Here is a 25,313-nt window from a genome sequence, read left to right on the forward strand (position 1 = left end):
AAAAAAGAATGCCCAAAGACAGGTAGCTCAATTCAAATGACAAAATCTGCTTTTCTGACTTTTCCTGGTTTCATCTGTCAACAAAATTTAACTGTACATATATTTTAAAAATAACAACCTTGAAGTATGCAAACATTTTTAAGCAATCTGGGGGAACTTTAATCACATTCAAGTAAAATGCTCACTCAATTCTCAGATCTAGTTTGAACTCTTATTTTTGTTCTTCTGCAAGATTTATGTGAAAAGCAACTATAGCCTGGGGTTTTGAAGTCGAAAGATTATAATTTGGCCTTCTGGCATGTATCTTTGTCAGTTTTTTAATCTCTATATGCCGTCTTTCAGCTTTAGAGAGAGACCCATTGATGTTCCCTGAAGCATGTATATTCTTTCAACACCATAAAAGAAGTCAGCCATTATCACTTTCCATCTAAAAATTTTATTCTCTTTATTTTCAAATTAATTTGGCTTACTAGTTCAATTGGCCATGTCAGATTGAAAAAACAAGAATTAATGTAATCTGATTGCTATGGCTATCTATAGGCTGTTTGTCATACAGCCTGATATCTGAATGTGATACAAATATACTCAGCAAAACCAGACACCTCAAATGGCTTAAGAGATAAAACCCTTTAAATAAGCTTGAGACAGATCTGAATTTATTTAAATGTCTGATTCTAAATGTACTTATGCCTGGTAGTAATGTTTACCATCTGCCTGATTCTGTCTGATGAGGTAATTGTAAATCTATAAATAGCTTAACATATGTTGCACATATTCTGGCCTTATATATAACAGCCTTTGTGTAAAACAACTGGAAATAATAAGAAGGGATATTAGCTTGGGCATTATTCAGGGTAAGATGAGAAAGAAGTATAAAGTGTTTTCACTTTGTATTATTTGTATCTTCTCCTGCAAAGGCCTGGTAAACCCAAAGCATTGTTTATAGGCCCAGTTCTAACGAGCTGTCAGTACTTCCTGTGATTCACACCTACCAAAACAGGCATTTGAAATGTAGTAAATCAGTTACAGCCAGAATACTGTATACTGTAAACCAACATGAGAACTACATTCATTTAAGATGAACAAATAGTTTTGATTTTCTTTCACATGGTAGAAGACAGGAAAATGATGTACAGGCATGGTGAGCATTAAAGCTTATCTTGAAAGAATTGCTTTACAGCCAGATTAGGGGATTCTTGACACTACTGCACCTACAGCCATTGTACAAGCAGTCAAAGTGCTGCTTCATAATTACAACTAAGAATACCATTAAAGCCAATTATCTACTGAAAGAATTGTAATTGCTCATGTGCATTCACCTAGAATGAAACCACAGGAAAGGAACAAAGCACTCTAAAATCACACAGCTTTTGAAACCACACTTACTGGCTCAGCTTTTTGCCTACATGGAGGTGAGACCATGAGATGTAACCACAGAAGGCCCATGGTTGGGTAACTGGCTAATGCTCTCTTCTGGATCACTTAGAAAAATAATTTCTTAGTTCTTAGAATCATTTAGTTAAGAGACATCATATTTTCTCTTGCATGATTCGTGCTCCAGAATTAAGACTGCACTGCAGATTTCAATGAATTAGCCTGGGAAATCTGACATTATCCTGCTTATTCAAGCAATCATTTTAGCTGCTTACAATGGCACTCTAGTGCAGGTGGGGGGGAAAATGATACACTACCAAATTAGAAATAAAAGTGAGTCACTCTGCAAACCTCCTTCAAGTGGCATGGTCAGTCTCTATCTTGTCTGTGATGTTGATACTAAGCTAAAAAAAGGGCATAAATATGCATATGGATCCAGCTGCCCACTCCAAACAAAATTCTTAATGTGGAAAGCTAACAGCAGGGCTATTCTAAGGCTTCTTACTGAACACTGGGTTCATTGAACAGGAAGTTGGCTGTTGTGCTCTGAACTGTGTGTCACATGTGTAAAGAGGCAGTTATTGTATATGTTGCACCATTAATTTGTCCCTGATGCTTCTATGGGCTTTTGATTTAATTCACTGAAAAGTTTTGCTCTGTTGTATTTAATGAGGGCTCTTCCCGAGCATCTGCTTCTTGACCTTCAAAGCCCTCACCTGGCCCAGGATTCTCCCTGGGTTATTCTGTATCAGCATGAAACTTTTGGAAAGTAGGTGAGAAAAAAATGAACCAATTTCCATCTGTGTGCAACTATTCCTGGCCAGACATCTTCATACCATATGAGTGGTTGGACTTCAACCAGGCAGGACTGAGAAGCTGAATGGAAAAAGGAATTCTCTGAGAAAGCTCATCTCCCCTAGAACTATCATTATTTACAGTATTATGTAAATCTTTACTCTGCTTTCCAATGCCCTGAGTCTGGACACCAGGTAACCTTGGATCAAAAGGTGCCCAGATCTGCCTGTGACATCCCAGCCCTCCCAAGGAGCTCCTGTCCATCTGCACACTCACACTGCCAGAACACAGCAGCTCTGGCCACCTGAGGCAGCCCCACAGAGGAGCCACCGCAGTGAACAGGACAAACACTGAGAACAGCAGCAAGAAGGCAGAGAGAGCACTGCAGATGAGGAGAAAATTAATGACAAATAATCAGCAAAGGGGAATTTAACGGGAGGGCAAAGCAAAACATGGAGTGAACCAAAGGAGAACTTCAGAGCACTACTTATTATTTTTTAAAATACTTAAATTCAAAGCACTATCACAATACCAAGTAGTGCACTAAATTATTGGTTCTGCAATCATAAGACAAGGATAGACAGATTAAAAAGTAGCAGATACAAAATGATTCCAGAAATTCACTAAGAGTATTCCTCGCATCTTCTGTATCTCCATTCAGGTGGAGGTGCGAGCTATGCATTGTCTGCCTTGGCAAGTGGGATGGGCGTGGTGGAGGTGAAATAAGGAGGCAGGGTCAGGTGCTCCTTCAGCAGTAAAGGAATAATTCAGTTTATACATCACAGAATTCATGTCACTTGAGCTCAGATTGTCATTCTGTTTCAAATAAAATAGATTTTATGCAACTTTTTTGTTTTCTTGACTCTTACAGTTAAAAGGCAGCCATCTAAGTATGTGAACCTCCTCATCACTTCCTGTAATTTTTTTACTACTTCACAATAGGGTCAAAGCCACTTTTCTTTTATATGAAAAATTTCAGTGATTTTACTTAATTTGCAACTGTGAACAGATTATGGCCTTCATTTCTATTGTATCCATTGTTATGTAGCAATTTCTAAAATAAAGGCAGAACGGAGCTCATATCAAAGCAGACTGTGCTTCCTGTCCCTCTGAAATAGTGACATATGCTAGAAAGAAAGTGATGAGGTCCAAGAAAATGAACAGACAGAACATGTGGAAAGCAAAATACCAAACAGTCCTAATTCAGCTGTGTAGCTCTACTGGCTTCTCTGTGATCTACCCATATCCTCAAGAAAACAAAGAGTACTAATTTCTTACATAGCTGGAGTGTCAGGAGAAAACCACTTTGGAGCAGGATGCTTTACAGAAATGTAATTAAAAGCCTTTATGATCTTTATGCTATGTTCAGATTGGGTAGGCACCACCCAAGACACAGTCCCAAAGAAGTCATGATAAAGTTCAAGTGGTATCTTTCTCCCACTGCCTCACTTTAATCTCTCAGTAAAGTCAAAACTTGCTGCATCAGAGAGTGTTAATGGATGCAACATCCAGGCAGATCTAAAGGACATTTTGCTACATTTCCAATCCCTGATGTGAAGAAAAGCTCCTGGAAGATCTGTTCAGTTTAAATCATTGTTGGTCCAGTGAAATCAAGGGGATTATGTCAAAACTGAGCCAGTGTAAACAGAACATGAACTCTGGCTAGAAATGCCAGAATGTCTTGACTGTATGTTCCTAATGAGTAGACCTGACCCACTATGTTGAGGGAAAAGGTAGAGGATGGACTTGCAGGGTGCACAGCAATTCCTGAGGCCAGTGCCATTAAAACAAAATATTACTTTATTTTATCATAACTTACCATTGCCTAAATGCCTACACAGCAAACATTTGCTTGTGTCCTTAGTTTATCTGTCCCTGGGTAATTATTAAGATAGCTGTGGTTACTGTGCTGATCTAAGGTACTGGGCAAACATTTTGAAACATTTAGAATGGCTTCATTTATGGCAGAAGGGAAGCCAAAATGACTTCTTTCCTTGTTCTCCACTATCGGTGTAATGATATGTGCTGGAACAGCCTGGGGCCAGAATATTAGATAACAGCTCTAATAGAACAATGACTTAGTGTCAATGCCCAAAAGTGGGGGCTGTTCCACCTCCCTTTTTTTGCAATGGTATCACAAAATGAAAGGTATTTAAAACAAGACCATAAAGAATGAAAAATATTTGTCACTCTTTGTATTTCACACACATTCCCACTTCACCTTTCATTGCACAGTGACTCCACTTCTCCTTCAATTATCTTTTGAAGCCTTCTTCTCTAACCCTTCTCTGATACAGATAAATTTCAGTCCATCTTTAGGGCAATGTGAGCTTTTTGGCAAAAACCAGGGTTTTTGCAGAATCCTCAGGGCTACCTCCTGAACTTCCTTTCACTAGTAAAGGGTTGCAAGAGTACAAGAATCCATCCTTGAGGGAGGCACAAGAGGAAGCAGAAAGTGTTATGTGCAGTGATGCAAGGAAGCAGAAAAGTGTTACATTTCTGTATCAGTAACTAAATCACACTGTACCATGGATCAACTGTTGCCACTTATAGCACTCTATTTCAGCAACACAGATAAGGATTTCAAATAACTATTACCAAAAACCAGATTGTTCATAATAACTGGGACACAAAAGATGAAATAAAATCAAGAATTTGTCATTGAGTTTAGTAGGAATAATCTAGCACATGAGCTATCTTGCCTTTGCAATACTTTGGGTGGAATTTAATAGAAAATTGTAGATCTCCCCCTTGCCATTTACCTGAATCTACCCTGAGAGTTGCTTAAGGTCAAATGAAAAATTTGACTATAATAAATATTTAGAAGATCATTACATTTAATTAACTTCTAAAGTACTTCAGTCAGGCCTCTAACTGAACAACACTTTCCTTTTGAAGGAATATGGCAAATATTACCAGAGCTGAGTTTTGCTGTACAGTTAAATTAAGGATCCCATAATTCTAACATATTTCATAGAAACAACACCATGGCCTTTTAGTTGTCATGATACTCAGGGATGAACAAAAGATCAAGGACAGACTCTGGGCTCTGGAAATAAGAGATGTATGGGTCATGGAGAAACTCAGATGCAAACCAGCAAGACAGACGCTGTACTTGGAGGGAGCAGGAACAGACCTGAATTAAGAATTTCAGCAGCTACAGGGGCTGGACAATCTAAAATGTCCTTCCTTAGAACAGCACATGCATCAGCTGTTGGCATAATCAATAGCCAGCCAGGGCAGAAATTTCTCTGCACACAGGCTGCCATAAAAATGGTAAATGACATTTGGTAGTCACATAAACCAATTGCTGCTGCAAGAAGAGTTTCAAGTTATGCCATTTTGTGTTTGGTACATTCTTTATAATGAGCAGGTGGATTCAAAGTTTTAATCCTGCTAGCAGGTGACCTTTTCAAAATTCTGTATTTTTACTGCCTATCAATTTTGTTTCTTTCTTCCAGGCTCCTGAGATTGTAATCAAAGATGAATAGGAATTGCCAGAGAATTACTGAACACTGAAAAAGCCAAAGCCTTAAAGATGGCATTCACACAGCGAATGCCCTAATGCAGCCATGATATCTGATTTTTAATAGATCAGGTGCAACTATGCACATTAGCAAACTAAACAATGTAGTAATATCCACAGAGAACAGGTTTCATTGATTAAATCATAAATATAGTATCTTATTATGCTTTTGGGGAAGCAGAAATATGAAAAGCAATGCATGCATTTTTGAATTATAAGAGGAGGGAATATTGGCAAATCTTTCAACAGCTGTTTATCATGAAAAAGAAGTTACAGTTACCATTCCCCAGCCATGCACTCTGAAAAACTAAAAACTGTACATTAATAAATTATAACAATGATGCATGAAGCTAATATAAAACTTTTGAAGGCGATTTCTTAGTCCAGAGGGAGTTGTCAAATTTGCTATTTGTGACTTTAATGTTACTTGAAATTTCTTCTAGGGCATTTAAAACTCCTTTTGTGACTCTTCATCAGCAGTTTCAGAGACAGCAAAGGCCTTGACAATATACATTTTCACTTTCTGCATGGCTGACGGACTTCATATGCTATATCCAATTTAAGGGCAGAGCAGTAGATTACACTGCTAGAATACAGAGAGCCATTGCCATTGAGACTGAATCATTGCTGTTTATAGTAATTCTTACTATTTGGGTTTTGACAGCCCTTTGTGACCGGAATAAAAGATGATGCTGAGATTATTGTCAAGCTACTGTAATAGCTAGCAGTGCATGAAGTCTGCAGCAGATGGACTTGAACTTATGAGCTCTCAGATTCTCAATAGCCTTTCAAATGAGCACTGTTCTCCTTGGCCACGTGTAAAGCGACTGGCTTTGACAAACCCTTATTTCAGAAGATGAAATACTATTTCAGCCAGCTTTCTTTGTTCTATTTGAAATGTTTTATAGAGCTTAATTTGAGAGGTAGCTTAGAATTGAAGAGAACAAATTGATTTTCAGTTGCATGAGGTAAACTATGTTACAGGTACATCCAAGCTGAACAACAACAGAGTGACTTGACATAGTCTGAACATTTCCACAAGTGCCCCCCAACCATTTCCATTACAACACACAATTGCTACGTATCTTCCTTTGGCTAAAGTTGTAATTTTTCTCATGAATCCCACTAATTCACAGACCTTTAATCTGAAAAATAAGAGGCAATAGTAAAAATTTGTTTGGCATATACTACCCCAGAAGGATTCTCTTGAAACACAAACAACTGCTATTGACTTGGGTGCTGTTTTAGCTGCTGTCAAGAGCATGGATAGACAGCAACCAGCTTGTATTGCTGCAGGAATGTCTTACACCTGATTTGTCCCACTAAAGACCCCGCAAAAAAGCACATTTCTCTCAGGTCACCAGTTCACTGATTCTTCTGCAGTGCAAACTGAGTGTCCTTCATGCACAGTCAGCTGTTCATGCCAAAATGGGGCAACACAAACCCACCAGACTGAGTTGAGCACTAGCTGTTCTCTGGACCCAAACAATGCACACCAACAGCCCCAAAGTCAAATGAGAAATGTTCCAAAGGCTGGTTTGAAACTTTTCCAGATTATTTCTTTCATCAATATTTAGTATCTTTGTATTAGGATCCATTACTACTGTAAACCTTTTGCTCTGTTTTGCATATCATGAATCTTTCTTTATAACCTAGCATCACAGTTTGATCTTTTATTACATTGCTGCTGTTCAAGATTCTATAGTTAAAGTTGTGTCAGCACTTTTACTACAAAACCCATTTATGAGGGGTTTATAACACAGCTATAAAGATGTACTATAGAATTGAAAGGTGGTGTACAAAGTCTCAGCATGGGGCATTGTCTTTTTTTATCACTTTTTAATAAACAAATTAGACTTGCTATTTTAAGCCTTTATGAGTGTAAAGCAATTCCAGTTTATAGGTTATTGCCTATATAACGTGGCAATCAACTGTTATTAAAAAAAAGTAAAATGAAACAACTTATAAGTGCTATGATTAAAACTGATTATGGAAAAAGTGGAACTTTGCAACAGTAAAGGCAAATATATGTTTACTTCTGTGAGTGAGCTGTACACTGAGAATGTGCTGAGCTTTACAAACCCACTTTCCCCAAGGCAGTGGGGGAGTCCAGCTTGGGATGCAAAGTGTGAACCTGGAACGAATTCCCCTGGAATTTCTTGTGCTGTGTTTGTGTTGCGAGGACACTGGCTCCCAGCGAGAGAGCACAGGGTAATGTATTCTTCTCTCCTCAAATGTCATTGGAGCTGGCTTCCTGAAAAAAGGTTTTCAAATGCTTTCAAAGGGCAGTTTGCTCATGCTCCTCATGGATGTGGTGTGTTTCAATAAAATCATACTGATGAGGGTCAATGAAGGTACAAGAGTGCGTGTTTTGGACTGTATTACTTGCCCTTCTTACACATAACTTAGCAGTGAGAACATTACCTATCTGTTGGTTCTGCTTAGTCACATCCAGCACTATTTTTTTGAGGCTCCCTGAAATACCCCTCCATAGCTCAGAAGATGCTACCTGGTTGAGCAGCTTTCCTTGATCAGCTGCTTCAGGACACTGGGGTTTGATGAACAGCCTCAGCTTCTCACCTCATCCCCAGAATGAGGTCCTAGTAGCCAACTCAGGACCCACAGGCCTAGAATAACATGGAATAAAGAGTCCAGAGGGACTGCCAGAGAAAGCTGGTCATACTGCTTGCAGTGCTTGAACCAGCTTGGATTCCATCTTTCTGGAATTCTGTGTTGCACCTTGGAGACATCCTTAGATACACACATTTCCCTAGACAGACTTAGTGATAGACTAGGAGTGCCCACAGAGTCCCTACATCTGTGAGTCCATTCATGGCCCTGGACTTGGCTGGGGTGTGATGAGGCTGGGAGACTGGTTTCAAAGTATGCTGACTATAAAGGGGATTCAAATAAAAAAAGAGCACTGGCTATATGTATGTGGATGGGTGTTATCTGCAAAAAATTGACAGTAAAACTCTAAAGCATCTCATGGTGTCTCTACACTGGGACCAGATGTAAATGTAAAGCTGCACCTGTGAATGTCCTGGATGAAACACAGTGGCCAATTCAGATACCAAGAGGGAATTGCACCAGCACAAACTTCAGCCCAGGCTGCTCATACCTTCCAAAGGCTTTGGGAGCTTCTCAGATGAAGTATGTGCTGCCAGAGTCTTGGCTATTAGCACTGTTACAAGTGAGGCAACAGATGTGCTACTGCCTGCGGTGCAGGGAGCCCTGAAGTCCAGGTTCTGCTGGCTTTTACTGAATCATGGATCTGAAGTCATTTTAAAATGTTAATATCTTGCACTCAGTGAAATTGGGGCTGTCTTGGATTCTGATCATGCAGGCGCTACACAGATAACTTTACACATGGGACCTTCTCAGAGCTGCCTAAATTACAGTATGTTATTACAAACTCCAGTAAAGGCTGGCACAGAAATCAGGAATGATTTTTAAAAAACAGATCACAAATTCCAAAGGAATAACTAAAGGCAATGAGGGGAAAAAATTAAGAATCAGGTTTTACAATGGCGCTAGCCACACATTAACAGAAGATCTCTTGTTGTCCCTCTCATAATTGCTGTGTATTAAAAAGAATTCATATAATACAAATATGACTTCAGAGGAGATGAAACTTCAATTGTCTGTGATGTATTTAAATAACCTTTTAACACATGAACTACTAAATATATTTTCCAATATACCTGGGAAGGAATCACTAAATTAGTGATCTTTTCCTAAATATTTAAAACATCACTGCTTAGGCTAACAATGTATTTCTACCAATTTAAATGGTTCTGTAATAATTTAAAACAAGCTTAATCACCAAACGTAGAACTGCACAATCACCTCCCAGTGACCCTGGATTTTTCCTCTCTTTTTCAAGGAAGGTTGCTGGCAGCAAGGTTGTTACACGAACTGACAAAAGCAAGTGGAGACAGCGAGCTGTGCTTATTTAAGTCTCTATTCTTCCATGCCACTCAGCTTCAATCCTGTGCCTGGCAAAACATCATCAGTATTCTCTGCCTCTTTTAACTAAAGGAAGCAAATCAAGAACCAGACAGGCTAATGGGAACTGAACCTCATTTCTTGGCCTCTGGCTCAACCTGGGCAGCCAAACGGAGAGCAGGCACTTCTGCAGGCCCCGCGCTCCCCTTGCCAGCTGGGCAGCGAGCAGCTCCCTCCCTGCTCGCGGCTCCGCGGCCGGCAGCACGCAGAGCGCTCTCCCGGCTGCCGCCAGCTGGGAATCTGACTGCTTCTCCAGGTCTGCTGTGCACTTGCCAAACGGAATCTGCAGGGCTCCTTTTCCACTTGCCCCAGCCAGTTAGGAGGTGATCTATAGTGCTATTATCACAGCGAGCGAAGCAGGCCAGAAATCTCCACACAAAAATGAAATTTTGGTACGGTTTCACAAGAAGGGGGACCAAAAGCAGAATTTAATAAGGAAAGGGCATCCTCTGCACCCTGAGTTCCCTGTGAGTTGAGCCATATTTAGGGGCTGTATTTCCAACCCTTTTCCTGTTAACACTTAATCTGAGGCATATTCAACTAGAAATACCAGAGACATGTTAGAGGGAGGAAACTGAAAAAGCAACAGCTACTGACTAGAGCTGGTTGAAATGTTTTCAACAAAACCTGAAACCCCATGAAACCCACCTCGTTTCATATTTCACTGCAACTTGAAACTCAAACCAGATTTGTTGAAAGGTTCTCTGAGGATTGTGGTTCCAGTCACAACTGGCCAATCCATTTATAGTACACAACTTTGTTAGACAAACTGAGGGCCAGTACAGCTGGGTTCTGTTTCACAATTTGGAAACCTACGGGAGAAGGGCAGCTTGTCCTGCACACTGTCCTGTGTGGCCTTGCCAGACTGAGCCCAAGGAACAGCCCCACCTCCCTCATTCAGACATGCAATGGCAAGACAGGACATAGCCCCTCTTTTCCATTTCCTTATGGGATAACCAGACAGTTAAAAGACCCTCAGAGATAAGGAGCCAGGAAATGCACAGATGCAAGGCAAGTAGCATCCTTCTTCCCCCATGAGGAGAGGACAGATTGCTCCTGCCATACACAGGCCATGGCAGCCTGGTCTTCTGCCCATTTTTCTTGCAGTTTGTCCAAGATTAGGTTACTGTAATCACCTGAATTAGCTGCTGCATTGAGTGACTTGACAGATGCAAGCACATAAATTCTGCCTCTGAACTTTTACAGACAGTTCTCTGTTGTCACTCATGCTCTGTGTCTGCACAGCTTCAGACAGTACAAATAGACCATTTCTGGTCAGTGAGTCACTGGTCATAATTTTTACTGTTTTGTGTTGCCACTGCTCATACACATAGGTGCTAGTAAACAAAAAAAACCCCACCCATCCAACCTCAAGTGCACCCTCAAGCTTCAGCTTCCCCAAATGACCACAAAGAGCAAATACACAATCATCCTGTCTGCACACAGATCATTTCACCAGCTTTAGTGGTGTGGATATTTAAAACTACCTTTTCCATTTCCCTTCTTTCTTCTGTCCCTCTGTGCTTTTCCAGGTCCAGTTTGAGTTTTGTTGTGAAGCACGGGATTCATTCATACAACAAGGGGAAATTGAAGGCATCAGAGCCCACATAGACAAAAAACAAAGGCACAGTTTACAAGGCAGAAACTTGCTGAGAAAAGCAGCTGAGTTTTTCAAGGCTCACCCGCTGACTACCCCTTGGAGGTACCTCAAACACCATTACTTACTCCATACAGTCAAACATTTTTTTTCAAAGACTCCATATAATGGATTATTTGTATTACTGTAGTAATGAAAAGTCCCAGTGCCCTGTATGGAACACCTTCCCCTTTACTGAGTTTTTCTAGATGAGAAATAGTCCAGCTCTATGGGCACAGAGGTCCCTGTGGGCTAACCTAAATGAAACTAGGCTGGAAGGAGCTGCTTCCTACCACAGCATCTCAAAACTAGGCACCCATGTTAAGGATTAACCATCCCATTTCCAGGGTCTGTACCAAGTCCAGAAAACAAAAACAGGATCTTTTTTATGCTGATGAGTTCCTGTCGCAGTTATTATATACTTAGACTATCATATATTTGGCCATATTTTTGAGGTCCTATCTTGTATTTCTCATTTAATAAATGTTTCCCTTTTTGAGCAGGGTCAAAAGAGACTCTGGCATAGGAAGGCACAGGCAAGCTGGCTGTTTCAAACACAGAATTGCACTTTCCAAGCCAAGTGTGGAAAGCCACGACATATTCAAAACCCATCTTCTCTCCATCTGGCAGAGCAGAAGCTCAGTATCCTTCTTATCTTGTAGTTTCACCAGACACCAGTCTTTGTCCTTTAGCATAGAATTATTAATTATTGTTAGAATTTTGCTTTTGTTTGTTTTTGAAATGTTTTTGCTTGTATGCCAGGCTGCATACAATGTACACAGTATTCTGGAAATACAACTGAGTCTACCAGCCTTGCACTTCCCTTTGCTACACTAACCCTGACATAGCTGACATAAAAAAGAGGGAATAAGTATCTAAAGTTGCACTCATCTCAGTTTCCATACAGTATGAATATTTTTCCTGCATTCTGGATAAATGTTTTAGCAATTAAGTGAGAAAACACACAAAATCCTAACCTTGTTATTTCACAATTACAGAGTGCCTTGGACTGCAGAAGTACAATGGACTTCCAGTCCTTCAGTCCTTTGCAAAACTTGGAAGAGCTCCTTGACAGCCAGAAACTTTAGCTGGTAAGGTCAGGTTAGTATCAATAAAAACAAAAAGGCCAGCTCTGATCACAACTCTGAGGAAGCAGACTCAAAGAACTGTAAGGATTTTTTGGGTACTATCAGTGCCATAAATGAGAACAAAATGGGGGGCACATAGCTGTTAGTTCTGGAGAGCCTTTAGAAATTTGTTGTTAGTGTTTATTATACCAGATAGATAATGATGGCTTTCCTATTTAACTTGATTTTCTCCACTTTTGAAACAAAACCCAGAGTGTTGAAACTCAAATAAATAGTTCCCTTTTAAAATGTGGATACACGAATTTGGCTTACAGACTAATTTCTTTTTTTCTAAGAAATGCAGAATAAAGTCTAGTTCACAGAATGTAATTCCTAAGGAATGTTGGATGACAGCACAAACCACACCAGTGCCTGGTGACTGTTCACACTGAGAAGGGCATTGCTTACCTTGCTGATGCTTTCTTTGGGAGAGCTGATTACTATTTGCAGGGATGGGATGTTGTGCTGGCTTTACTGTGCTAGGTCAGTGAGCAAGAAGATTTGAGGCTTATTCAGAGTTTGCACTTTTATTGGAAGCAACATGCAAAAAATAGCTATGAGGAGCAAATACAAGGAATGATGAAGAGGAATAAATGTTATATATAGAAAAAATTGCAAGCTAACAAAATAGCTGTTTCACAGTTTAATGATTCTAAAATAATTTGAAAGGTTTTAACAAAAATCTCCATCTTTGATTTTAGCTATCACAGAACCCCTGCTGTCCCTGTGTGTGACTACTCATGTATCACAACAGACATTTCTTGAAGGCGATATTCAGAGAAGAAGAGCTTTTCATATGTTCATTAAACTAAGGCACTTTATTTGAAAAGCTGTAGAGTGAAAATAGTGATCATGTGAGGATAAAGAACCCTGTGCTAGAACAACTGGTGTAAGGAGAAGAGCAAGGGGGCAACACAGCATTTTGAACTATTTTGCTTTGTGAATTAGGTCCTGTGGCTGGGAGGGAGAACCCAGCAGAGGTCACTGACTCTCACTAAGAGACTGCTGCTGGACACAAAGGAAAGCAGCAGGAAGCTGGAGCAGTGGCACCCTGGGCCAGCACCTCAGAACTGGATGTGCAGCTCCATTTCAGAAATAGACACACTCAGAGAAAGCAAAAAGAGGAAACTGTTTTTTGTTTCATCAGGAAAAAGTAATTGGTATCATGGAATTGTTAAGGGAAAGCTGAAAAAATCAAATCCCATCAGATCAATATTTCTGTGGATGTCTAAAAATACAGGTGCTGCAGCTTCCAAAAGCTTTAAGCCTACTTCACTCAATTCAGTGTTGTAATGCCAAGGGCCTGACAATTAAGAACCATCTTTTCATTCCTTTCCAACAGAACTGCTCCTGGGCAGAGAGCCATGGGAAGAACAGGAACAGAGGTGGGGGTCTATTGAACCTTTGCCCCTCTATGGCAGACGACTGTGTAGGGGCCCAGGGTCCCTCTTCCACCCAAAACATGAACTCAAACTCTCATTCTCTTTTCAAATATACACCCAAATCTTGCTCCATATGCATATCTAAAACTACATAGGTAATCTTGGATAGGTATTGAGTTATATTTTACTAATCAGAGATGGATATTCAAAACTCTCATTGCATCAGGAGTTCTACTTCCTGCAATAATTTTTCCTATGATCTTTTATAAACTTGTACACTAAAGCCCATGCTTTCTGTAGCACCTGAAATAAAACCTGTGTGAATCTGTTTTCCTCAAAAAAAAAAAGATTGCTTTCTATTATGGAAAGAAAATAAAAAGATACCACTGTTTGAATAATACCCACAGTGAATACAGCATATACTGAGCAAATATGAAGTTAAACATTGACTCTCCTCTGAAATTCTATTACTTGGCTAAAAAAATCTAGCCATAAATATCTTAGTTATCCAAGATATACATATATATACATATATATATATATATATAAACCCCGAATATATATATATATATATATGTATGTGTGTGTAGGTATGTATAATCTATGTTTAACAAAGTTCCATTTATAACACTTATCATGGCTATTAAACATTTTAATTATTGATTTCAGCTGAGAAATTCTTGAGGCTGAGCATAAACAAAAGAAATAAGTATCTGCCTGTTGGTTAATGTTTTCATTCAAGTGTAGAGGTGAAGCTATAGATCCAAGAGATGGAAAAAGCAATTTGCTATTCTCACTCATATTTAGAACCTTGTTAGTGGATTTGTGGAAAAAAATGTCATATACTTCAAAAAAACTGGCCATGAATTAATGTTTATAGATTTTATTGCTTTTTCCAGCTCACTATATTTTTATTCTTTATTCTTTTTAATAGTCTTAAAAAAACTCTAGAATTATAATTTTCTCTCCACAGATGCTGTCTTTTTCTTTTAAACAAGTATCGATCTCTTGCTTTTTCCCGTTTTTGTTCCCCCCTCTGCTTTTGTTTCAAATGGATGTAAAATTATCTCAGATATTTTTGTGCTTAACATCAACAACTTCATTTCACATGGGTCTGATTTGAAGTCCATAATCATCACACTGCTGTATACTACAAAAGACTGATTTTTTTCATTGCATAAAGCTTCCTTTCCTATTGGTTTTGGGCTACACTTGAAAAGCACAGCCTGCTGTCCATCATGGGCAGCCCTGCTCCCTGGGAACTATCAGGGAGGAGGCAGAGCTGCTGATCTGCTCACAGGACTCTGCCCTGCACAGATGACCTTTCCCTGTGTGCAGGCCTGTTGTGCTGCTAAGAACATCAGCAGAGAGAAGACAAACAGGTATCAATGGTTCTGAAAGCCTGGCCAAAGGTGCTGTCACCAGCAGACAGGGGCACATCAAACTTCCAGTTGTTCTGCTTCTGGAGGGTCTGTGGCATATTGTATTCATACAACACAGTTCACTTTATTAGTCATCATGTTTGGGTTTTGCATTTGGCAAAGAGCTTGCTCTGAAACTCAGTAAGGACAGCAAGGGTGTGACTCTTCTCAAATGCACCAGCATCAATACTGTGTGGGGCATATCTACTCAGAATAGGAATCAACAGAAAACCTGATAGGGGACACCCCCAGATACCCATACTCCAACAGTTTAGGTTGCATTGAAACAGCTTTTCTTATATGAGAATCAGATCAGGGCAACTGAGCCTTCCTATGGAACAAATGTATCATGTTCCTGGGCTTTTGTTATTTTTATGATAATAAGGTATGATGATCTCCATGAATAGAGAATGCACAGGTTGCTGAAAGCCTCGTTAGACAAAAATACCAGGATTAGCACCATCCTGTAAAAGTTCTCTTCCTCTTTTAATTGTATTTTCACTAGAAAGGGTTTTCTATTCAATGGAAATAATTTGCATTACATCTTTCCTAATCAGACAGGACAAGTTTAGTTCACAAATGTGCTGGTGTAACAGGATGGAATAACTGGAAAAACACACCTCAGAATATTTCTCTTCCACTCTTTTTTCTGCACCATTATTTTGAACTTATTTTGTGACAAGACAAAGACAACAATGCCCCTGGATTCACACTGATAAAACTCCACTGACTTCAGCAGTTAATGCTCGTTTAGTTGTTATTAAGTGCCCCGAGGGTGATATAAAGTCCACACCTAACATCTGAAACACATTCCAAGATCAACAATAGCAGTCACCAGACAATTTTCTTCTCTACTGAAGGTTGCTCTAAACTTTAAATGCTTCTCTTCACCTCATGTTATACACATTACAAATGACTGTTCAGTTGCTCTTATAAGCTTAAATCCATACACTCCAACTTTGTACCCAGAAGGCAATTTACAGATTATAAAAGGCAGATACCTCTTTTGCTGCACACCTGCCCATTTTACCATTCAGTCTGAGAGAAGGAGAAACAACTGGGAGTTAGAAGATCCTGATACCAGGGATATACTGGTAATCAGTGAGAGGAAAAGGTGGATCTTGAAAAAATTTCCTTTTAAGAACAATTGAAGGCCAGCTGACAGGAACACCAGATCATGGGGGCCACTCTGATGGCTTGGACAGACACAGCCCCACTGCCCAGGTAGCACAGAGCAGCACATCTCCTGCTCTTACTCACCAGGTGAGCAAACCAGGAGTTTCAGTAAGTGCTGAGCTGCTGTGAATGCAGCCACAACAAACCCCTGAGTTTCCCCAGCACTTACCCTGAGTGCTTCCTGCCCTTGTGTGTTGGTGCACCCTCCCACAGGGCTGTCCCAAGAGCAGCAGGTCACGCTTTGGGGCAGAGGTGGCTTCTGCAACACAGACACCACCCAGCCGCTGCTCAGAATCCTCCTGAGCCGTGCAGAGCACACGAGTCCCACGTGCACCCAGCTCTGCTGGGCTGCCTCTGCATCGGCTCCAACAGGGAGTAAAATGTTGAACTACAGCATCCTAAGCATAAGCAGTGATACAAAGTCGTGATTTTTAAAAATAAAAGTACATTGAGAACTTCTGGGCATGTGTGACAGATAATTACTTACCTACGTCCCCTGCCTAAAAGAAATATGTTCTTGTGTTTTCTCTAGTGAAATATTTATCATTCCATAATCTCATTTCATAAATACTCGTAGTAATTAGGTCAGACTATGAGCATGAGACTATAAGGAACTAGACAATCTTTTTTTGTTGTTGAAGCAAATCAGAAACTATTCTTAATTCTGTTAGATTTTTTCTTCCCTTTAAATAGTTGAAGACATTTATTATTCAACTTCCTGCTTTGACAGAATTTTATTAAAAGAAATTGATTTTACTAGCTCAGACTATTATATTCTGCTGAAGGACAAAGCATCATACCTAATTTTTGTTCCTGATTTTTGTTAAGAATATTTTTAAAAATTAAATAAGCCATTGACTGAATATCCAGTGTCCCAAGTGCTATTGCTTTAAAAGACTAATAATCTCTCTTGTAATCAGATTTCAATATACTAGAAATTCTATTAAAAAAAAAACCCACCAAAACTTACTTTAAAATATTCTTTCAGGAAAATTACATTTTAACAACTAAACACAACAATATGTTAGATTACATTTTGAGCAGAATGTTTACCTTTCACTGAGTTTCTCTGCCAGCTGTGTCAGCATTGGCTGTATAAAAAAAAATTAAAGGAGCTGTTTATTTTTTTTAATTGCCATGATCATGCCAAAAAACACAATGTGTGGGCTGGAGACAGAGTGCTGGGAGCAATATTATTCATGTTAAAAACAGTTGCCTGATTTGCTTTCTTTGAAAATTAGGATACTATAAATAGCAGCCCAGTGGGATTTGTCGATTGCAAGTTATGTTTTAAAAGCTGCTAGGATGAAACTTTTGAAAGACTTACAAAAGATTAAACAATTATTGCTTGTCATTTACCTTTGGCCTGCATTAGACCTCTGTTTTTGGAGAGTTATGCATTTAATGTGGATGTACGACCTGTTTCTATGCATATGTCAAAATACAAAATTTTTAAAAGAAAAATTCTATATTTACCTTCTATAGGTCTTTCTATAAACCAGGTACCTTAACTCACTGTTTTGTTAATCATAATTAAAAATGTATTGCCAAACTTGTATTAATTCTTTGTTGCTAGGTTTGTGAAAATCCTTCCCCACAAATCAACTTTGACCAACTCGGAAATTATGATACAATAATTCATCACAAAAAGTTCTGTCAAGCCCCTGTCGCACAATACTTCCACAGCTGTCTTTGCCTTCATTAATTCATACTTTAGCACCTTGGTGCCTCTCCTTTTCTGCTTGCTTTACAGATGACCAAAGGCAAGCTTCCATTACAAAAACCCAATCCACCAAACAAACACTACCAAAAACCCGAGGAACCAACAAAGCCTGAGAACACATAAAACCCTAATATGAATAACAAAAAACAAGAAGAAACAATTGTAGAGATTTTATCAAGCACTTTCTTTTCTCTGAGAAATTATACATGACATTCACTGTTAGAAAGCTGGCATTTTGACCTGCATTAGGAATAGGAAGCAATGGGAGCTATTGGGATAGGCAGACTTTTTAACAGCAAATACGAGGAAAGAAATAAAGGGTAAGCTGCTAATTTGATTCTGAGCAGAGGGCCAACAAAGCAATGACACAGACTGTAAGACCTACTTAAATTCCTAGCTTTGCCCACTGAATTCTGTTGAGTAAAAAGAACCAATTTTTTCCAAACATTCAGTGTTTCTCTAAGAGAAAGAATTTTTACATAAGCATTTTCATACTGCACTGCTTACAATAAACCATAAATCTTTGAAAGTGGTATGGGATTTGGGTTGCATCCTAAAGCATGAGGCAAATGGCCTGATGGCCATTTTCCTGAAGGCACAACCTTTCACCAGGACCCTGTTCAAAGGAGTTTTGCTGCACCCCTTGACAGTGCTCAGAAGCTGACAAGCCAGGCTTGATGCCTGTCTGCAGGTCCTTCTGCAACTCCTCTGTTCTCTGACTGTGCCTGACCTTTGGGTTTACTCAACTCCACAATCTCAAACTTGTTCAGCCTGACATCTCAACTGCAGCAATCAAACTTCAGAACAGAACAGCAGAAAATGGGAAAAGAGGGGAAGGTGGGAAAGAGGGATGTAGTAACAAAGAGAGGAACACAGCTCAACACTGTTCCAACAAACTTTTAACTAGTGCCATATTTTCCTTTGGAAGCTAAGTACTTCATGATGTGTCTCACACTGCCATCCCTATCTAAAGACATTTTTCTGTCCTTATGTAAAGATGTTCGTAGTAGAATTGTACTTTACTAAGAAACAAAGAGCTCAATCTGACTTAAAAAAATATATTTAGCGTTAAGAGGTGATAATTATCTTCTGTCCACCATAAAAATTCAACCAAAGTATGAAAGCCTGGGTTTATCCTATACAAACCATGGAGAAACAATTAAGAGTGTGACAAAAAGCCATTGTGTTTCTCAGGAGAGTTGACCCTGTTCCAAGGATAAAATGATAAGTAGTGTCCTGAGTCCAGCTTGGTGACCTTCTGGAGCTGGAACTTTCAATTATGTCAAATTATCTGTGTCACATGAGCTGGCTTTGTGAGTGAGGCTGGATCAATGCAGTGCATCTCACTGATGATGACAATGATCTAATCAATCTCAGTCACTCAATGGACAGCAATGAGGTTGTGAAGTAAGCACAAAAAAAAGAATGCTGGGATCTGTCATTGTCAGGGTTACCTAGAGGCTCCCCATTTGTGCTTTTCCTTTAAATGCTAATTTTAAACGATGAAAAAATAACACTAAGTAGCAATTTCCTAGAAGGGGTTTTGTCACATCTATTCAGACTTATATTCTGCTTGCCAAATTGCAACTTGATGTTCAATAATGCTGTTTTTGACACTTCTGTGTAATAAAAGTGAAGATCCTTCTTTGCTCAAGGATGTCTATGACACTTTTGACACTTCTCTCCCAGAATTGCAGGCAGCCCAGATGTTCTTTGCATTAAGAAGAGCGTCACTACAGCTGCCATGGAATGTCAGAAGATATTGGGCTCTAGGCAAAAGCAGCAAAGGGCATCCTTCCTCTTTTTAAGTGAGGAGTAATTTTTGGAGAGTAAAACCTTTTGATTGAAACTTAAAGCCTCAGAGGGACTTTGTAGGCAAGAGACACATTGCATTTTCTCTGCTCATGTTTCAAGGTAACTCAGAACCATTACAGAGCAGCTGTTTCCACTTCTGTTCAGAAAAAGATTCCTTACCTATCAATGCCAGCACGGCACTAGTGTATCTGCTGGACATCTGGATGTTATGATACAGGCAAAAATGAAAATAAGAGTAAGAGCTCCTGGTGATAAACTCAAGCTTTGATTTCTGGGAACTTATAAGGCTGCAAGACCCAGTCACTCCTGGATGGTTTAGGCTTCTCAAGACTTGAATCCAGGGATTTACATTCACAAGTGTCTCTTTCCCCATGAGTCACAAGTGAGGAAGCCTTGGCCACATGAAGTCTTTGTACCCCAGGATTCTCTGCAGCTGGACAAAAGGAAATGTTTGAAGACCACATCATGTTCCGTGTCCCTAGGTAAAACTGACCATATTTTCAACATCATCCTCCTTATATCTGTCCTTGTACTGTCCCCAAAACAGCTGCTAGTTGGACTGGGTAATAAACTGGACAATGTTTCTCCTTTATTTTAAAAATACACAGGTCCTGCCCTTTACAATGGGCCACACAAGCAGTGGTTCTGTGCACAACAAAGGGGTCTAGGATGCGGGGTTCCATGGGTAGCTCCCTCAGAAGAAACACTTTGAATTTAAACGAAAGCCCCAGGGCTCAGGCAAGGCACCGCTCCTGTCTGTGGGTGGGCTGACGACTCACGGTGTTTGCCTTCATCCTGCTGCTCTTCAGCTCCATCTCCTGGAGTCACCCACGGCATTGGAAGAGCCACCTTCCCACACCACACCTGCCCTTACAGGTTAGCACAGTGTCTAATTATTAAGCTTCCTCTGAGAGAAAAAAAAATAAAAACCAGCAAAACCTTGTGATGGAAATAAAGTTTCAAATTTGGAAATTTCAGTGTACGGATCTATTTTTGAGTACTTGCAACAGAAGTTTCTCTGCTGGAAGGATTTTTTTTTTTGTTTGTTACAGAAATCTTTGTGGTTGATACAAATTTTAAAAGGCTTAAAACAGACCAGAGAGCTGTTATACTCTTTTATAGACACTCCAAAGTTTAAGGTAGTCTCATCATCTATCTTCCTTAAAATAACATGAAATTAAATTGTATATCTTTTTTTGCAAGAGTCACTGTTAAGTCTTTTCTGTCACATCCAGGGAGCTGCACAAGTGACACAGAAATTTCTTAAACAACGTTTTACTGGGATTACTCCTTTCTCTGTGCTGCATGGTGAGCTGGCAGGTGCAGGCTCTGTCAGGTTTTGGTGCTGGTTATAGTCACAGCAGGAACAACAGCAGCCAAAGCGAGTACTGGGGAAAATGAATATTTTTGGGTGCTGCCAGATTAGAGTTCCTGTAAAACTCTTACATAGCATCCAAAGAGCAGTTCCTGTAAGACCTGTGGCATCCATGCTGTGATTTTTGTGCTGCGAGGCCAATTGTATCAAGGAGCCATCAGCCTACCCAAAGAAAGGCAATGAACAGCAGCAAATGCTGTTGTACCCTACCACCAGGTCCTGGCACTCCTGATCAGACAGGTGGTAAGGAAGACAGGACCACTACCCAACACCTTATTCCAAATCCACACCAGCAGTGGCTGGTGAGCTGCAGGCCCTGAGCAGGCTGAATTTTTGGCCCATGCTGCATGTTTGTGGTAGAGTACTAGAGACCCACCACGGATGATGCTACTTTAGCAACAGTTGCCATGTTGTCTGCTCCTTTCCCAGACATATTCCCTGGTGTGGGTGTCACTTTCACAGTCAAATGCCACTGGACACAGACTTATGACAGTGATTACTATGGAAAATAAGAAACACAAGGACAAATCATTTTAACTGAAGTGTCAGCAATGGAAAATGGCAGTCATCCTTAAATGTCACAGTGCCTCCCAGTTGGGCCTGGGCTCTGTGAAATGGGGAAAGGACTCCAGAATTGCATAGATCCATTATCCTCAATGGTTCAGGAGGACAAGCTCATTAGGAACTGCAGCTTCATTAGGTAGCAAGAGCTGCCCTCCTGTCAGGCTATGATCTATTTCTTATCTTGGATTGGGCCACAGATTTTCTCTCCCACATCCCAACCACAATTCACTACCACACCTCACTGCTTTTGGCTATGGAGCGTAGATCTTGCTTTAAGAATTATAAGCTAGAGTTTCAGTAATACCACAGGAAAATTTGCTAAACATTACTCAGTACAACCCATGTGCAGCTTTGCCCTTACTTCTCCTCTCTAGTATGGGATCACTTGCCAAATGGCTGCAACTATCAGGAGCTCCCATTACAAGGCTAATCTATGCTCAGGGATTACACACACCTGAGTGCACAGTAATAACAAAAACACTGAACCACACCTCTGCAATATATATTTACCTTTGAAGAGATCCAATATATATTTACCATTTAAGAGATGCCCACATTTACAATGCAAATCAAATCGTAAAATGAAGCCATAAAACCCAATTAAAAATAGTATTTTAAAAAGTCACTGTTTTGGACATGCTGGAGGCTACAGGGAAAAAGGCAGGACACTACTTTTTCCGTGGTAATCCTTTTTCCTTTTAAAATTTGTTTTTCAAAGGCTACATGAATTAACATTTAATCTCTCATTATAATGTTATATAGTATTTACAAATAATTGAAAGAGTCAGAAAACAAAAATATTTTATAAATTTCTACGTTATTTCTTAGGCTTCTGAAAGAAGTGCTCAGATATAATTGCTTAAAGCAAACTTCAAAAGACTCAATACACCAGCAGCTGCAGCAAATACATGGCTTTTTCTATTTTAATTATCTGTTTCTTCTAATAGTTTTACAAGACATATATAAATAGAGATCAGAGGGAGAAACAGATTTGATATTTTACCTACACTATTCTGAAAATGGGGTAATAATTATAGAAATGGCTAAAGCATGCATGGTGGTTTGTTTGTACAAGAGAACCCCCCCCAGTGTTTCTCTTCTCTGAGTTCAATGATTAACTCCACTTAAAACCCAATCCTCATGTGTCTGTTGACAAAAATCTCTGCAATATAAAAGATTTAATAGCAATACTTGGCATAAAATATTTTGGCAAAATGAATCAAATATCACATCAAACACAACTGAAAGGCAAACCTCCCAGCCAACAGAACAGTTCTATGAAACTCCAGATTCCAGTGTTGTCCTTTTATTCTGGCAAAATCAAAATTACTTCTATCTTATAGAATTTCTATAATCAAGGTGAAAGTGCTTTAGATATTGATATTTGTCTTCTCTGCAGAGATGTTGTACATATTCTAATATGGCAAGACTGCTTCCTTGTTCAAAACTGTAAAATATATTGCTGTCCTGTTTCACAAAATTTAAAGCTGTTCTGATGAATACACAACTTTCATTTGGAGTTTAAAAAAAAAACCCTTTCACGCCTCATTTATTTAGAAGCTCTTTGCCTTATCACTGCTCTAGCTATTTAAAGCACTGTTTTTCTGTTTATCAAAGCCAACTTTCTTCTTTTTCCTTTACATTTTTAAAGAAGAAAAAATTAAAAAGCAACCTTTCCACTGGCATTATTCTCATAACACATACCAAATTGATTTGAAAACATTAGATTTGCCAAATTTCTCCTACATGTTGAACTTGAATCTAAATATTGCTCCTTTATTCATGTAGGTAGAGGCTTATTTATTCAAGAAACAGTTTTGGGGGGATTTTTGTAATGAGTATAGTGAGAGAAAAATTTGAACTAGATTTTTTGGAGTGGTTTTTTGTTTTGTTTTTATTTTTGGAACATCGATTTTCAGGCAATTTTTGGGCATATAATTGAACATGAAGTCAATTATCGGTTTACAAGGACTCCTTTGATGTGTGGCTCCCACTGCAGAGGCTGTCATGTGTGCCCAGCATCACTCCTGGGTGGGAGAGGGGAGAGAACGACCATCCTTCAGTGGCCATCCTTCATCCTGGCAGTGGGCAGAGCTCGGGGCCTTTTCATGAAGGCTCCTCCATGCATGTCTACCAACATGGCCAGAGGGAACCTGCAGAAATGGGGAATTCTCTCACTCAGAGGAAGCTTTTCCCTGTTTGTTATAAGAGGTGGAAGTCCAGTTAGAGATGCATCCCATAAACCGGAAATATGATCTCAGCAAAAATCCCCATTTCCACTCATTTTTAAATTCTCAAAACCTGTGGCTTTTGTGCTGGGCTGTTACATGATTCAGCAGGTATTTCTAAAGTTTGAAGGAAAATCACTCTGGAATTTCTTTATGTTGTGAAAATGGCTGAGCCTCTCATTTGCCTGGTTATTTACCCCATGCCAAAACTCCAAGACTGTTGTGCCTGAGCCCTCCTGCAGTGAGGGCAGAGTCCCAAAGGGCTGTGATCACACACTGGGACTGACTGACCAGCTGAACAGTCCTCACTCAAGAAAAATTGAATCAGAGGTAATAGAAATGTTTAGGACTCCATGGGTCCTACAGAGAGCCCTGCTCGAAGCCAAAGGCCTGTCTTTTTTGGAGTTAATTTTAAAAAGTCCATTTTTTAGCTGAGCTAACACCACAGAGGTAATGAATTCCACCAGTAAACACATCTGTGCTAGCAGAGCACCAAAAGCATTGCACACCTCCCCTGAAACGTTCCCTTGTCAATGAGCTGGAACTACATCTGATCACCCCCCTCCTTTCACACTCATTTCAGTCCTGTGCTCCTGTCACTCCACTGACTACAGGCAAAAATATCAGGTAATTCCTAACCAATTTCCTTTGTGCACACATGAGCCCATCATCTCTTCCAGCCACAGGGTATCGTGTACCTACTGCCTCTTTTCTTCATTCCACCACAATTCACACAATTCTCTAGTTTAAAATTATTCCTAATTAGTACACACTAATATGAAAATAAAAAATAAATTAAAAGAGCATGCAATTAAACTTAAAAAACAGGCCAGAGGGTAAATGCTTAATCCTTTATAGACACAGTGGTGTAAATGCAAAGTTGACTTCTGACATGGGTGGAATACCTCCAAATTTATACTGGCAGAAAGAAGACAATCTAGCCAGCAGTTCCTAAAATAAATAACTGAAATAATGGCTCTTGAAAAACATTATTTGTAACATAGATAAAAATATGAACATGTTGCAAGAACTCCAGACAAACCAGGCAGGATTATACTGCAGTTAGAGGTGATAGTCTAATGAAAATATAGACATGAGTTTAGTTTAAGTGAGAAATAAGTCTCTCAAATATCAAACATTCTTTTCTCTGCATAAAATACCTC

The 25,313-nt window shown here is 39.5% G+C and overlaps 1 protein-coding gene across 7 annotated transcripts in view; it reads right to left on the reverse strand.

Annotated features, from left to right (window-relative positions):
- SEMA6D (semaphorin 6D) overlaps positions 1 to 25,313 on the reverse strand; it is a 342,631-nt gene that overhangs the window by 96,619 nt on the left and 220,699 nt on the right. Inside the window, exon 1 of one of the 7 annotated variants that reach the window (XM_077185505.1) lies at positions 17,499 to 17,520. The exons of the other annotated variants lie outside the window; for them this stretch is intronic. The gene's annotated coding sequence lies outside the window, so the exon portion shown is untranslated. Of the gene's footprint in view, positions 1 to 17,498; positions 17,521 to 25,313 lie in introns of those variants that run through there. 7 annotated transcript variants of the gene reach the window in all.

The sequence above is a fragment of the Agelaius phoeniceus genome, chromosome 13 (genome assembly GCF_051311805.1).
Source record: "Agelaius phoeniceus isolate bAgePho1 chromosome 13, bAgePho1.hap1, whole genome shotgun sequence".
NCBI lineage: Eukaryota > Metazoa > Chordata > Aves > Passeriformes > Icteridae > Agelaius > Agelaius phoeniceus.